Raw genomic sequence first — 12707 nt, 5'->3', positions numbered from 1 at the left:
CTTTTTTCTGTAATTTCTAAATATTAAAGGCTGATTTATGGGTTACTGAGGGATATCCAATGATCTGTATTTCCAATATGCACTAATGCACAGTACAATTAATATTTAACATATTTTCTAAAATATTTAAACTAAATTTTAGGCATAAAATGGTACGTACGTTTTTTTTTCCCCTTTGTGGCCTCCCCTTATTTCCTGCTCTTTTCAGATTCCTTATGTTATTACTGGAATGCAGTTAATTGGACTGTCAGTACTGTTTTAGCTTTCTACTGAATTTAGAAAACCTTCCAGTGATTTCACTAATCTAAATTACATGTGAAAAAAATTTAAATTGTACATGAAAAATTTTATGTGACCATATATCAGTGTTAGGAGTCTTTAGGGATGGAGACATCTGCAGGTTTCTGGAGCATTTCTGATAAGTACCAAAGTTGGAAAGACTGCTTAATGGTTCTGTAATTCTCCTAAGTGCATATTTTTATAATGCCCTATCTGTTCCGCATAGTTAGCAATAGACTTCTTCAAATAAACGAAAAGGGGGATTGTAGTGCTTATTTTAAATAGTCAGGAAGTAACCAACTCGTATTTTATACCAGGGCCAATCTTGGAACAGTGAGAAGAACCCAAAAGATTGATTTGGAGGAGGTCAAAGAGCAGAGCAGTGGGAACCCTGGGGGCAGAGGGAAGGAAGCCCTTAGGAGGATTTAGAGGAGTCATGACAGAGAAGAGAAGGGAAAGGAGGTGTAAGCGACCCTACAGTCACCTGTTACTGCCCTTGATGTCCTTCCTAACCCTGGCTACAGTTTGCCGCCCAGGGCCTCCCAAGTGAACAAGCATTTATTATGGGAAACCCCTCCCTGGTGGATAGATTGTGTTCACTATGGAACTGTTGGTTAGGGTCACTCATCCCAGAGCTTCATCTCAAACTTCCAGTGACAGGTAACCCACGTGATTTTTTCCAGTTGCCTCAGTAGAATAAATTGATTTCTGATGCTTCACGCAAAGTGATTGGCCAGGGCTCAGCCTTGAGTTTATTAAACCTCCATCCCTGCCCATGCATCGCCCTTGTCCTGTGGCCAACAGTCAAGTCTGGCTGACATTCAAACCTGGAACCCCAGGAGAACCAGAGAGAAAGATCAATGTCAAGGAATGCTGCAGTTTCAGAGAACTAGAAACTTGGAAACTTGCACAGCTGAGATCTCACTTGATAAGTCAACAGGCAACAGATTTCATTTTTTGTATTGTTGACATGCTTTTTAATTACAAACTTAATACACATTGATTGCTAAAAATTCACACCCAACAGAAGAGTATAAATAGTGGAAAACTTTTATTCGGTCAACTCTCTTTTCTGTCCAATGCCCCAGGCATAACATTGTTAGCAGTTTGATGTGTACTCTTCTGGACCCTTAGCTGTGCCCATGAACAGAAACACAGATACACACACTTCCAGGGCTTTTGTTCTTTTCATTTTTGGCACGTGTTTTAGAGTTGGCCTTTGTACCACCGTCTTGCTCTGCCTTAATGTATTTCGTCATTCCCTATTGGTGGATATTTGGGTTGTTGCCACTTATTTGGTCATTCAGTAAATATTTATTGAGCATTTATTAAATGCCAGCCTCCAGTGGAGGCCAAGATTCCTGCCCTCATGGAGTTTCCTGCAATGGACACATGCACCGTCTTCTTGATCACAAGGCACATTTTGGGGTACAGTGTGTTGGACAGTATGAGAATTTCACATGTTGAGGGTCCTGCCCAAATACCACATATCTAACTCTGGATTGTGTCTTTTAAAACTCTGTAGCTTTTACTTCTATGCAGAAGAGTTTCTTTTCCAGAATCCTGTCTCCTGTGGACCTATGTGAAAGTGATTATATTTTAATCAGAAATGCTGAAAGAATAATTGAAGTCATAATGGAAGAGATGGCAGAGTGAATCAGGAAAAAAAGAGGTCCTTTTCTATGTCGTGGACATCATTTCTCTATCTTCAACCGGGTACCTGGAGAGGCAGCCAAGTCTATTTGGCAATTTCCTCAGAAGAGATACTACCTGTGCTGCAATGGAAATCATGATTCTTGGAAGACATTCCCCCAATGTTCCAATGAATGGATCAGTGCAAATAACCTCACTAAACAGTTTCATCTAAGTTGCTTGGGAAGCATTTTCAACTAGTGCCAACTGGGACGGCAGGCCCATGTGGTTTGTTCACTCACGTCCTTGTAGCTGCAGTGGTTGCCCTACAGAGATTATTTTATGACAGTTTGGGTGATCAGTAACACTTTCCTTTATACATTGCCTAAGACAAATGGTCTCCCCTGCTCTTTGGTGCAGGATGTTGGAATTTCTATCAAGTAGACACCAGGGCAGGTACAATGGCATGAGTTCAGTCATTCATTTATAATAGTCATTCATCCATTCAACAAACATTTCCTGGGCCCCTGGGCCCCTGTGGCACTGATCTAAGTCATGAGGAAGAAACTCAGTGCCTGCCCTATGGAGCCTACAGTGTAGTGAGAACCATGTATCAGATAATCAAACAATGAAACACTAAAACAGAAACTGTTTATAGTATGTGTTAAAAATAAGAGGCACATACATGGTGATGGAGAGGCTGTAGAGGGAAATCTGACCTATTCATGAGAGGTAAGGATGTACTGAGAAAGTGATCCTTGAATGGAGATCTGATAAAGATGGGCTTTGAACCAGCTTCAAGGTGAGAGAAAAGCATTCCAGAAAGATGAAGCAGCAAGTACAAAGAGTCTGAGGTATGAGGGAGCATGCGTGTTCCAGGAACTGAGACAAGGCCAGTGTGGCATTGACCAAAGGTGAACAAGTGAGGATGGGTCTGAAGAGGAGGCACTTAGATCGGTTATGCAGAGCCTGGTAGACATTGCTGGGAATTCCTGGTTTTTTTATCCTAATACCAACGGGAAGCTGTTAAAAGGTTTCAAGAACAAGTGTCTGTGTGTGTGGATGTGTGCAATATACATGATTTGATTTCCAGTTGGAAGGCTCTCAGCTGCGGTGTGGGGAGGGGGCGGGAACAGAGATGGAGGAGCAGTTAAGTAACCAGTGAGAGATGATGGGAAGTTGGACGGAGAGAGTAGTAGCAATACCGACCTTTGAATGCAGTTCAGGAGATAGACGTGACAAGGTGCAGTTTTGGATTTAGAAATGGAGGTGATGCAGAGGTTCAGGGTGAAGGGTGACATTTAAGTTCCTGACTTGTATACCAGATGGACAGTAGAGCCATTCACTGAGATGGAAAACACTGGAACAGAACCAGGTAGACAAGGGAGTTGTCATAACTCTTGCAAAACAATGAGTTCTTCCTTTTGGTGCTCTCTGGGGCTTGCCTGTACATGCCCTGCGGCTCCTCTCCACACAAGGAAGAAGCTACCCCTGAATTTTATGCCACCAGCACCTCTGGGAATAAGCTCTCAGATTTCTCTTCAGTTAACATCACGAAATTGCTATATTTTTCATACTCCTCAGGGAACTCAATATAACCTCTGGGACTTGAGGGATGAGTAAGAGTTCATGAGGTAGAGAGGATGAGGGAAGGACATTTTGGGCACAGAAATAAGTCAAAGTGCAGGGTATGTTTGGGGGAGGGCAGATGGCTGGGAGCTCCTGGAATGCAAGAGCGCATGGACAGGGAAGTGGTTGGTGAGAGGAGAGGCAGAAATTTGAAAGGACCAGACAGTAGAGGCCCTCCTGTGCTAAGGAGGTTGGATTTGAACCTGCAGATGGCCGGAGCTGTGACAGATTTCTGAGAAAGGGAGTGGAAGGACCGTCTTATCATTTAGAAAAAAAATGACTCAAGGGACAAAGTGAAGAATACATTGGAAAGGTGAGATTTTAGAGACAAGTGTCTAGATTTAGGCAGTTGTTATGAGTTGGATCATGTCTCCCCCAAAACATATGTTGAAGCCCTAACCCCCTGTACCTATGAATGGGCTCTTATTTGGAAATGGGGTCTTTGCAGATGTCATCAAGTTAAGATGAGGGCCTTAGAGAGGATCTTAATCCAACATGACTGGTGTCCTTATAAGAAGAGGGAAATTTTCACAGAGACACATGCAGGTAGACACACACAGGGAGGATGCCATGTGGCAGTGATGGAGGCGGAGATTGGAGCGATGCAGCTGCAAGGAACACTGAGATTGTCAGTGACATGAGAAACTAAGGGAAAGGCATGGAACAGATTATCCCCTAAAGCCTTTGAGAGAGCATGTTCCTGCCAACACCTTGATTTCAGGCTTCTGACCTTCAGAGCTGTGAGAGAATACATTTCCGTGGTTTTAAGCCACCCAGGTTGTGGTCATTTTTTAGAGCAGCTACAGGAAACTCATATAGCAGCCTTTAACATTTCCCGAAGACCAGCTAGCCTGGGACTCATACTAAGAACCTTCACAGAGATGGATGTCCAACCACAGGGAGAATTCAAAACTCAAACTTTATTGGTCAAAGGAGGTCCTGACAACATTCAGTCATGCAGGCAAGTCCTCAGGAGCCATGCTGCTACCGGCAGTGGAACCATGATCACCTTCTGCCTCAGTGGACTCGATGAAGCCACCCTCAGGGGAGAGGGAGCAGTCACACTTAGACAGCCACGTGCTCCACTGAAACCCCAGCTCACACCTGGAGTGCTAAGAGCTCTAATGGAAATGTAAGAGTTATGACATACTCTGGATGCTTCTGAGGCTTTACAGCCTGAGGGCTGGTCTCTCTGACAACTAAAGTTGAGTCAGACTTGCCACTCACCTCGCATGGTGAGGTTGCTGGTGGGGTGAGAGGAAGCTTCTTGTCCTACCTTCGGGTTTAAGCTGCCGCCTCCCCAGTCACTGACTGCAGTGATGGGGTAAAAACGAAAGTGAGAACCTCACTCCATAATTAAAGAATGAAAATCAGAGCAACTAAGGGATGCCATTGTTCACCCATTAAATTGGAAAACAATGAAAGGAAGTGCTGTTGGGGACAGGGGAAGGAGGCTGTGTGGCGGTCAGTCTCAGAACGCTGGCGGGAGTGGAAATGTTTGCAGCCTCTTAGGAGGATAATCTGGTAATGTCTACCAAAATGTTTAATGCATGTACACTTTCCTGTACATTTCAGGTAAGTTCCTACATGAGTATCAATTCACCCTGTGGTTATGCTTGCAAAAATTTGCTAATTCATATGTGCAAGGATGCTCATTGTAGCACTGCTTATAATGGACAAAAATAACTAGAAACAACTTGTGGTAGTTAGTTTTACGTATCAACTTGACTAGACTAAGGGATGCCCAGATAGCTGGTGAAACATTATTTCTGGGTGTGTCTTTGGGAGGGTTTCTGGAAAATATTAGCATTTGAATTGGTAGACTAAGTAAAGAGGATCTCCCTCACCAATGCACGTGGGCATTGTCTATAACTAAAACAACCCAATTCAAAAATGGGCCAAGGACTTGAATAGACATTTCTCCAAAGAAGAGATACAAATGTCCAATACACACATGAACAGATACTCAATATCACAATCATTATGTAAATGCAAATCAAAACCACAGTGAGATACCACTTCACACCCACAGATATTATCAAAAAATGGAAAATAACAATTGTTGGTGAGGATGTGGAGAAAATGGAACTCTTGTACATTTCTTTTTTTAAAATTTATTTTATTGAAGTATAGTTGATTTGCAATGTTGTGGTAATTTCTGCTGTACAGCAGAGTGCTTCAGTTATACGTATATATATTCTTTTTCATATTCTTTTCCGTTATAGTTTCTCACAGGGATATTGAATAAAGTTCCCTGTGCTATACACTAGGACCTGTTGTTTATCCATTCTATATATAATAGTTTGCATCTACTAATCCCAAACTCCAAATCCATCCCTCCCCCACACCCCCTCCCCTTGGCAACCACAAGTCTGTTCTCTATGTCTGTGAGTCTGTTTCTGTTTTGTAGATAAGTTCATTTGTGTCGTATTTTAGATTCCACACATAAGTGATATCATATGGTATGTGTCTTTCTCTTTCTGACTTAGTTCACTTGGTATGATAATCTCTAGGTCCATTCATGTTGCTGCAAATGGCATTATTTCACTCTTTTTTATGGCTGAGTAGTATTCCATTGTATATATGTGTACCACATTTTCTTTATCCATTCATCTGTTGATGGACATTTAGGTTGTTTCCATGTCTTGCCTACTGTTAATAGTGCTGCTATGAATATGGGGTGCATGTATCTTTTTGAATTATAGGTTTCTCCAGATATATGCCCAGGAGTGGGATTGCTGGATCATATGGTAACTCTATTTTTAGTTTTTTGAGGAACCTTTATTCTTAGTTTTTTGAGGAACCTCTATTTTTAGTTTATTTTTGTTTTCCATAATGGCTGCACCAGTTTACATTTCCACCAACAATGTAGGATGGTGGAACCCTTGTACATTTCTAGTGGAAATGTAAAATTGTGCAGCTGCTGTAGAAAATGGTTTGGTAGTTCCTCAGAAAGTTGGACATAGACTTACCGTGTGATCCAGCACTTCCTCTTCTAGGTATATGCCCCAAAGAATTAAAAGCAGGGATTCAACAGTACATAGCCAAAAGATGGAAGCCATCCAAGTGCCCGTCACAGGTGAATGGATAAACAAAATATTGTCTATCCATACAATGGAATGTTACTCAGCCATTAAGATGAATGACATTCTGACACATGCTACAACGTGGATGAACCTCAGAAATATTATGCTACGTGACATAAGCCAGACACAAAAGGACAAAAATTGTATGATTCCGTTTGTATAAGGTATCTAAAATAGACAAATTCATAAAGACAGGTTACCAGGGCCTTAGGGGAGGGAAGAAGGAGAAGTTATTGTTTGTGGGTATGGAGTTTCAGTTTGGGATGATGAAAAGTTTTGGAAATGGATAATGGTGATGGTTGCACATGGTTACACATTCAACGTTGTGACTGAATTGTACTCTTAAAATGGTAATTTTTATGTTATGCATATATTACCACAATAAAAAAGTAAAACAAAACATAAATTAAAAAAGTAGAGATGTATGTGATATGAAATCATCTTCCCCACATATATTAAGGGAAAAGTCAAGAACAGCATATATATTTCTATAAACATATTTCTATATATTTATATATAAAATAACCTTAATTGAATATTTTAAAAGCATATGCAAATATACACAGTTACATGCTTTAATATTTTACTGGAAGAATGTGCAAGAAATGTTGATAGTGGTTGTCTTTGCAGAGGTCTGGAAGTAGGAGGGGAGATCAGATGGTCCTTTTTTATTTTAAACATTTCTCTGTATAGTTTGAGGTCTTCTTTCTCCTTTCTATGCATGATTATCTTATTAAAGTAACGATAATGTAAGGTAGGAGCCAGGAAGCTCGAGGAAGTTCCCTTGGACTCACTTTCTCACAGTCACGGGCCAGTCCTCTGTGGAACAGTCCTGAGCCCGGGGGCGGTAACGAGCCCAGCAGAACCACTGGCCTCGCTGGGCCTGGGCTCCCTAGTCCTCTTCAGGACCACATGACATGGGGCAGGCTGACTACTACAGTTACATCCTGGAATGAAGTAAACCCATTAGCCTGGGGCTCCAGTTTATGGAAGACCAGTCCATTTCACTTTATAGGCCAAATTACAGAAGTATTCACCAATGTTTTATATAGTCATTTCAGTAATATATAAAAGGGCACCATACCTTTACTGAGGTACCTTGCCTCAGTAAGAGAGTGAGAGAGAGAGAACTAGTTATGTCTTTGAACAATCATCTGTTGTATGTTTAATGCCTGCAAATCGATGCTAACAGAGTCAAGTTTCCTGGAAGAAACATCCCATGCTCCTAGATGTGTATGGACTTTGCAGAGATTCAGTGGAACTGTTTACATTAGCATCAGTGTGAGGTGTAGTCATCATTCCATCTAACCTGTGACAATTGTGACAATGGAGTGGGGCCCTGATGTCTCCTAACTGCCCTCTTGGGGGAAAACAAATTCCTTGGGCCTGAGCTATTTGGTTCAAGGAGTTGTTTGCTAAAGTATATCACAGCCTAACAGGAAAGCAGTCCCACGTTTTCCTAGAAATTCAGAGAACCTGGTTGTCACTTGTGTAGGCCAGCTGTTAGACTGAGCTTTTTGAGCTGGAGCTTTTTGAGTGTTTCACACTGTCAAATGGCCCCAAGAGACACAAACAGACACCACTCCAAAACCACAAGGATGGGATTTTATTGAAACACCTGATTAATAAGAAGTTTCTTATTGATTCGAAAGTTTAATTTCCCTTTGGAGGAGGATTGATAATTTTAGAAATTAAAGTGCTACTGAGTGGGAAAAGAATCAAGTTTTTCAACAGTAGGTTTCAAAGCTGGAAGAAAAACATTTTATTTTGCTGAAACAGAAACTCTTCATTGTACTCAATCAAGGGTGTTTCATAGCACACAGTATATCTCTGGGGTACATGTTGTAGCTTCCTTGAGCAATCTCACCATAAAGTTAGTTCTAGCAAGGTCCTCCTGGAGGCTCCAGCCTTAGTTCCATGAGATATTTCAGTTAGGATGGTTAATAACAGAGCTGGCATCGCCAAAAATCCATGTTGCAGCTAATGCTTAGATGCGGGAGCTTTTTCTATTAGGAAGGAGGTGCTCATGCATTTCATTTGAAGAGGCATAAACTCCAAGTAATGATCACTTCTCCAGTTCCACTTGACAAGGAGGGTGTCTAATCATCACTAATTCCTTTGGTGTCTGCACTGTGGCACCAGCTGTGTGATGAGCATGTCTGGAATTAATCTGGATGTAATGTGGCATCCTTGTCATTAGCATTGGTTAATCTCCTCAAAACTAGAAGCTCCTGGGTACACTTTCTATGCAAATGCCTAAGACAGAGGGAACGGACTTGCCATCGGCATTTGTGGGGAGACAGGAAGGTGACACAAACCTCATTTCTGTGATCTTGGTGACTCAGATGAAGTCCTCAGTGCAGCCTCAGGACGGCATCATCCCATCCCTAGGAATGCAGTCGGGATGAGATGGGAAGAAGGCACTGGAGAACAGGGACTGTGGAGAGGGCCGGCAGGTGATCCTGTGAATCAGGTCTCGCTGCTTTCCGTGTCAGAGCCGTGCTCGAGGAAGTCGGTCTCATCTGAGACGAGAAGAACACAGTGGGCCTATTAGCCGGTATAAATTAGACTAATGTGATAATGACTGCCTGCCAGTCCTTTTAGGAGTTATACCAAGACAGACAGAGTATAGCCTTTTTTTAGTAGAATATTCTGGAGACAAATCATGATTCACTGTCATGTGCACTTTCATCAACTGTGAGGTTCCCCCCCCCCATGCATCTGAAGCCATAATTTGCATCATTTCCTTGTTTTTATTAACTTTGTTTTATTTTAGACTCAGCGTTTTTTGGGTTTTTTTTTTGTGGTACGCGGGACTCTCACTGTTGTGGCCTCTCCCGTTGCGGAGCACAGGCTCCGGACGCACAGGCCCAGCAGCCATGGCTCACGGGCCCAGCCACTCTGCGGCATGTGGGATCTTCCTGGACCGGGGCATGAACCCGCGTCCCCTGCATTGGCAGGCGGACTCTCAACTACTGCGCCACTAGGGAAGCCCAGACTCAGCCGTTTTGTTTGCTCACTGACTCAACCTTTTCCTAAAGAAGAAAAAAGGAGGAGCAGGTCCTTCCAAGGTTTAGATCCACAGGTGTTAAGAGGGGGCCCAGGTCCCTCATTCCCCATCAGGCAGTTTCCTGGGATCATCCTTCTTGATGTAACCCTGTGTCTTTGCATGTGCTGATGTCCTGAACAGCCCCGTCCTCACCGTGCACACCTGGGAACCTGCTCTTCTTTCCAGTGTCTCCCCTGTGGAGCCTTCTCTGCCTCCCTCCAGATACCTGTTCATTCAGAAAACATTTGAAATGATGTAACAGGCCCTTGCTGGAGCACTGGAATAGCACAGTGGTTACAGCAGACCCAGCATCTGCCCTCCTAGAACTGAGAGGTTGGTGAGGGTTTTAGACAAAAAAGTAAGTAAATAAATAATCATAAATGGTTTGAACAGTGGTAGTTCATATAAAGAGAACTGGAAGCTAGGACGGAGAATGATAAAGGAACTCAGAGGTAAGGAGGTGAGAGGAGGCCTCTTCGAGGAGGAGACTTGTAATCTGTCCCTCGGAGAATGAGAAGGAGACTGCTGCCCCTAGAGCAGGGGAAGGGAAGCAGAAGGAAGGAGCTCGATGAGTCTGAGGGACTGGAGGAAGCCAGCGGGACGGGCGAGAGCGTGGGTTAGGGGCTCCCTGTCTGGGTCTGCAAACCTTTTGCGCATGTTCCCATGCAGAGCGTGTTACAGTTCCCTGGGTTTGGTGTCTGCAAATCTGTCACCTGTCTCTGTGATCCAGTCATCTGGCGTCATCAGCTCTTGGTCGCCTACTGGGCGCATGGTAGGTACACAGCAGGTTTTTGAACGGAGGAGTCAACTCAGTGTCCTGTCTGTGCTGGGGACTGATTGTGTGCCTCCTTCAAAGCTGCTACCTGTAAAGGCAGGTAGCAGGTCCTCTGGGCATCATCGGGCTGTGGTGCCACAGGTTCCATGGCTGGGATCGTCTCTGGTACCCTCAGTAGACACAGAACTGCCCAGACTGTGTTTCATGGTTGGTGCATTGCTATTTCTACCTGCAGTTCTTGCTCTGGCTGACTCTGGTTGCTTGGATAACTTTGCAGCAACTTTGGCTTAATGCTGTAAATGAATTCCGTAGCCAGCGATGTAGTAATATAGATATTCCAGGATTTGGGGCTGGAACAGCCACGGGAGATCATCAGCTCAGCTTTCTCATTTAATGAAAACCAGAGGGTTAAGTGACTCATCCAAGGTCACATGATGAGGTATTGGCAGGAAGGAGACTCGTGCCTGGAGCCCTTGACCCCCAGGCATTGCTATTTCCACTATATACCTGGTCTCCAATTAGGCCTCAACTCTCCGTGTAGGAGAGTGGCGTGAGAGCATGGGCTTTGGAGTCTGGCTTCCTAGCTGCCTCTGCTTCACCTCCTATGCTTGGCTATGACATTGAGCAATGCCTCAGTTTCCCTATCTGAAAAATGGGGTAACAGCTAAATTTATCCTTTAGTGCAGTGACAATTAAATAAAATAATGCATACAAAGAACCTGGTCTTTAGTAAGAGCTTCATAAATGTCAGCTATTATTATCTTTTCTCCAAGCACTATGCTGGAGTCAGTCAGCACATATTTTCAACAATCCTTTCTTCTATTTATGCATTTTTTTTCTAGCTACTGAACTGGATTTTATTTGTCCATCTCTCCCTGGGCAAATGTCTGTACTGTTGGAAAACTTATAAATCCCAAGCTATTGTTTCCTTATTAAATTTTAGGAAATGACACAATGCTTATGATGTATTCTTGCCTAATGCTGACAGTGTTGGAAGGAGGCTTATTATGATTAGAGAAGTTAATTAGTCATGCACAAGCAATGCAAATAGCGTGGAGGAGAAGGAGGTCTCTGTGGGGAGAAAAATGGCTTGAACTGTGGTCTTGAAAATGAAATTATAAATGAGACAAGGGATTTACATGCATAAAATCCATCATGATAAAGAGAAATGGAGAAAATGCAATTGGAAATGAAAAGGTATGAAAAGGCTTCAGTTGTCTAAATGGGACGCTAAGCCTCATGTCTTCCATTTATCAGGTGCTTAATAAGGGTGTAAAGGGATGGGTAGATGGGTTGGGAGTCGGCAGATGGGTGGACAGCCGGATGCATAGGCGGGTGGATGGATTTGCAGATGAGTAGATGGATGAGTGGACAGGTGGGTGGGGGACGGATGGATGGGGAGATGGGGAGGTGGATTAAAACAGAAGGGTCACCTGATTTTTGACAGTAAGACACCTGGAGCTCCGTACCTCTGGCTGTGACACTGTCCAATATACATTGTAAATTTCCAGAATGAGCTGCAGAGGAGGCTGTGATGACGGCGGGTCCCCACCTGCCCCCAGGAGAGCCTCAGGCCTCTTCACGCCTTCATGCCTTCTGCTCTGATAGGCCTCAGTCACCACAGGAGCTTCCCAGGGGAGCATAGCCGCTGTGACGGTTCTCCGCGCAGCACTTTGTCCTTTGACCCAGCTCTCCACCTCACCTGCCTCCCCAGCTTTTCCCCAGGACCATCTGGGACACTAGGATTACCGTCAGCAAAATTCCATACAACATCAGCCTCTTCTCTGAATGTTTCTTCCACCTTCTTCTACCGGCAGAAATTAAGCTGTTCCCTGAGTATCTGGCTTCTCCTACAACCCTCTCAAGAGTGGGCTACTGTTTTCGTACCGCATTTCTCGGAGCCCAGAGAAGGGTTAGGTGCCTTGCTCGCTCCCATTGATGGCTCTGCCCTCCTCCCTTCAAAATCCCAGCTTCTCTCCAGCACACCCCCTCAGGCTGTCTCACTGCTGTCACTCAGTGCTGCAGTCGTCATCTGCTCCTGGTCCCCCTCCTTTTACACCCCCTCCTTCACTGCAGGTTTTAGCACATAATAATCACAGCTAACACTTGAATAGTATTTCCTATGTGCCAGGCACTGTTCTAAGTGCTTGCTATATTAACTTATCTTCACAACAACCCTCTAAGGTAAGTATTATTATTATCGCCATTTTAACGGTGAGGAAACTGAGGCACAGACAGGCTAAGTAATGTGTCCACG

This window comes from Mesoplodon densirostris, chromosome 1 (genome assembly GCF_025265405.1).
Source record: "Mesoplodon densirostris isolate mMesDen1 chromosome 1, mMesDen1 primary haplotype, whole genome shotgun sequence".
Lineage (NCBI taxonomy): Eukaryota > Metazoa > Chordata > Mammalia > Artiodactyla > Ziphiidae > Mesoplodon > Mesoplodon densirostris.
The sequence above is the reverse complement of the archived record's forward strand: the minus strand, read 5'-3'. Positions refer to the sequence as shown.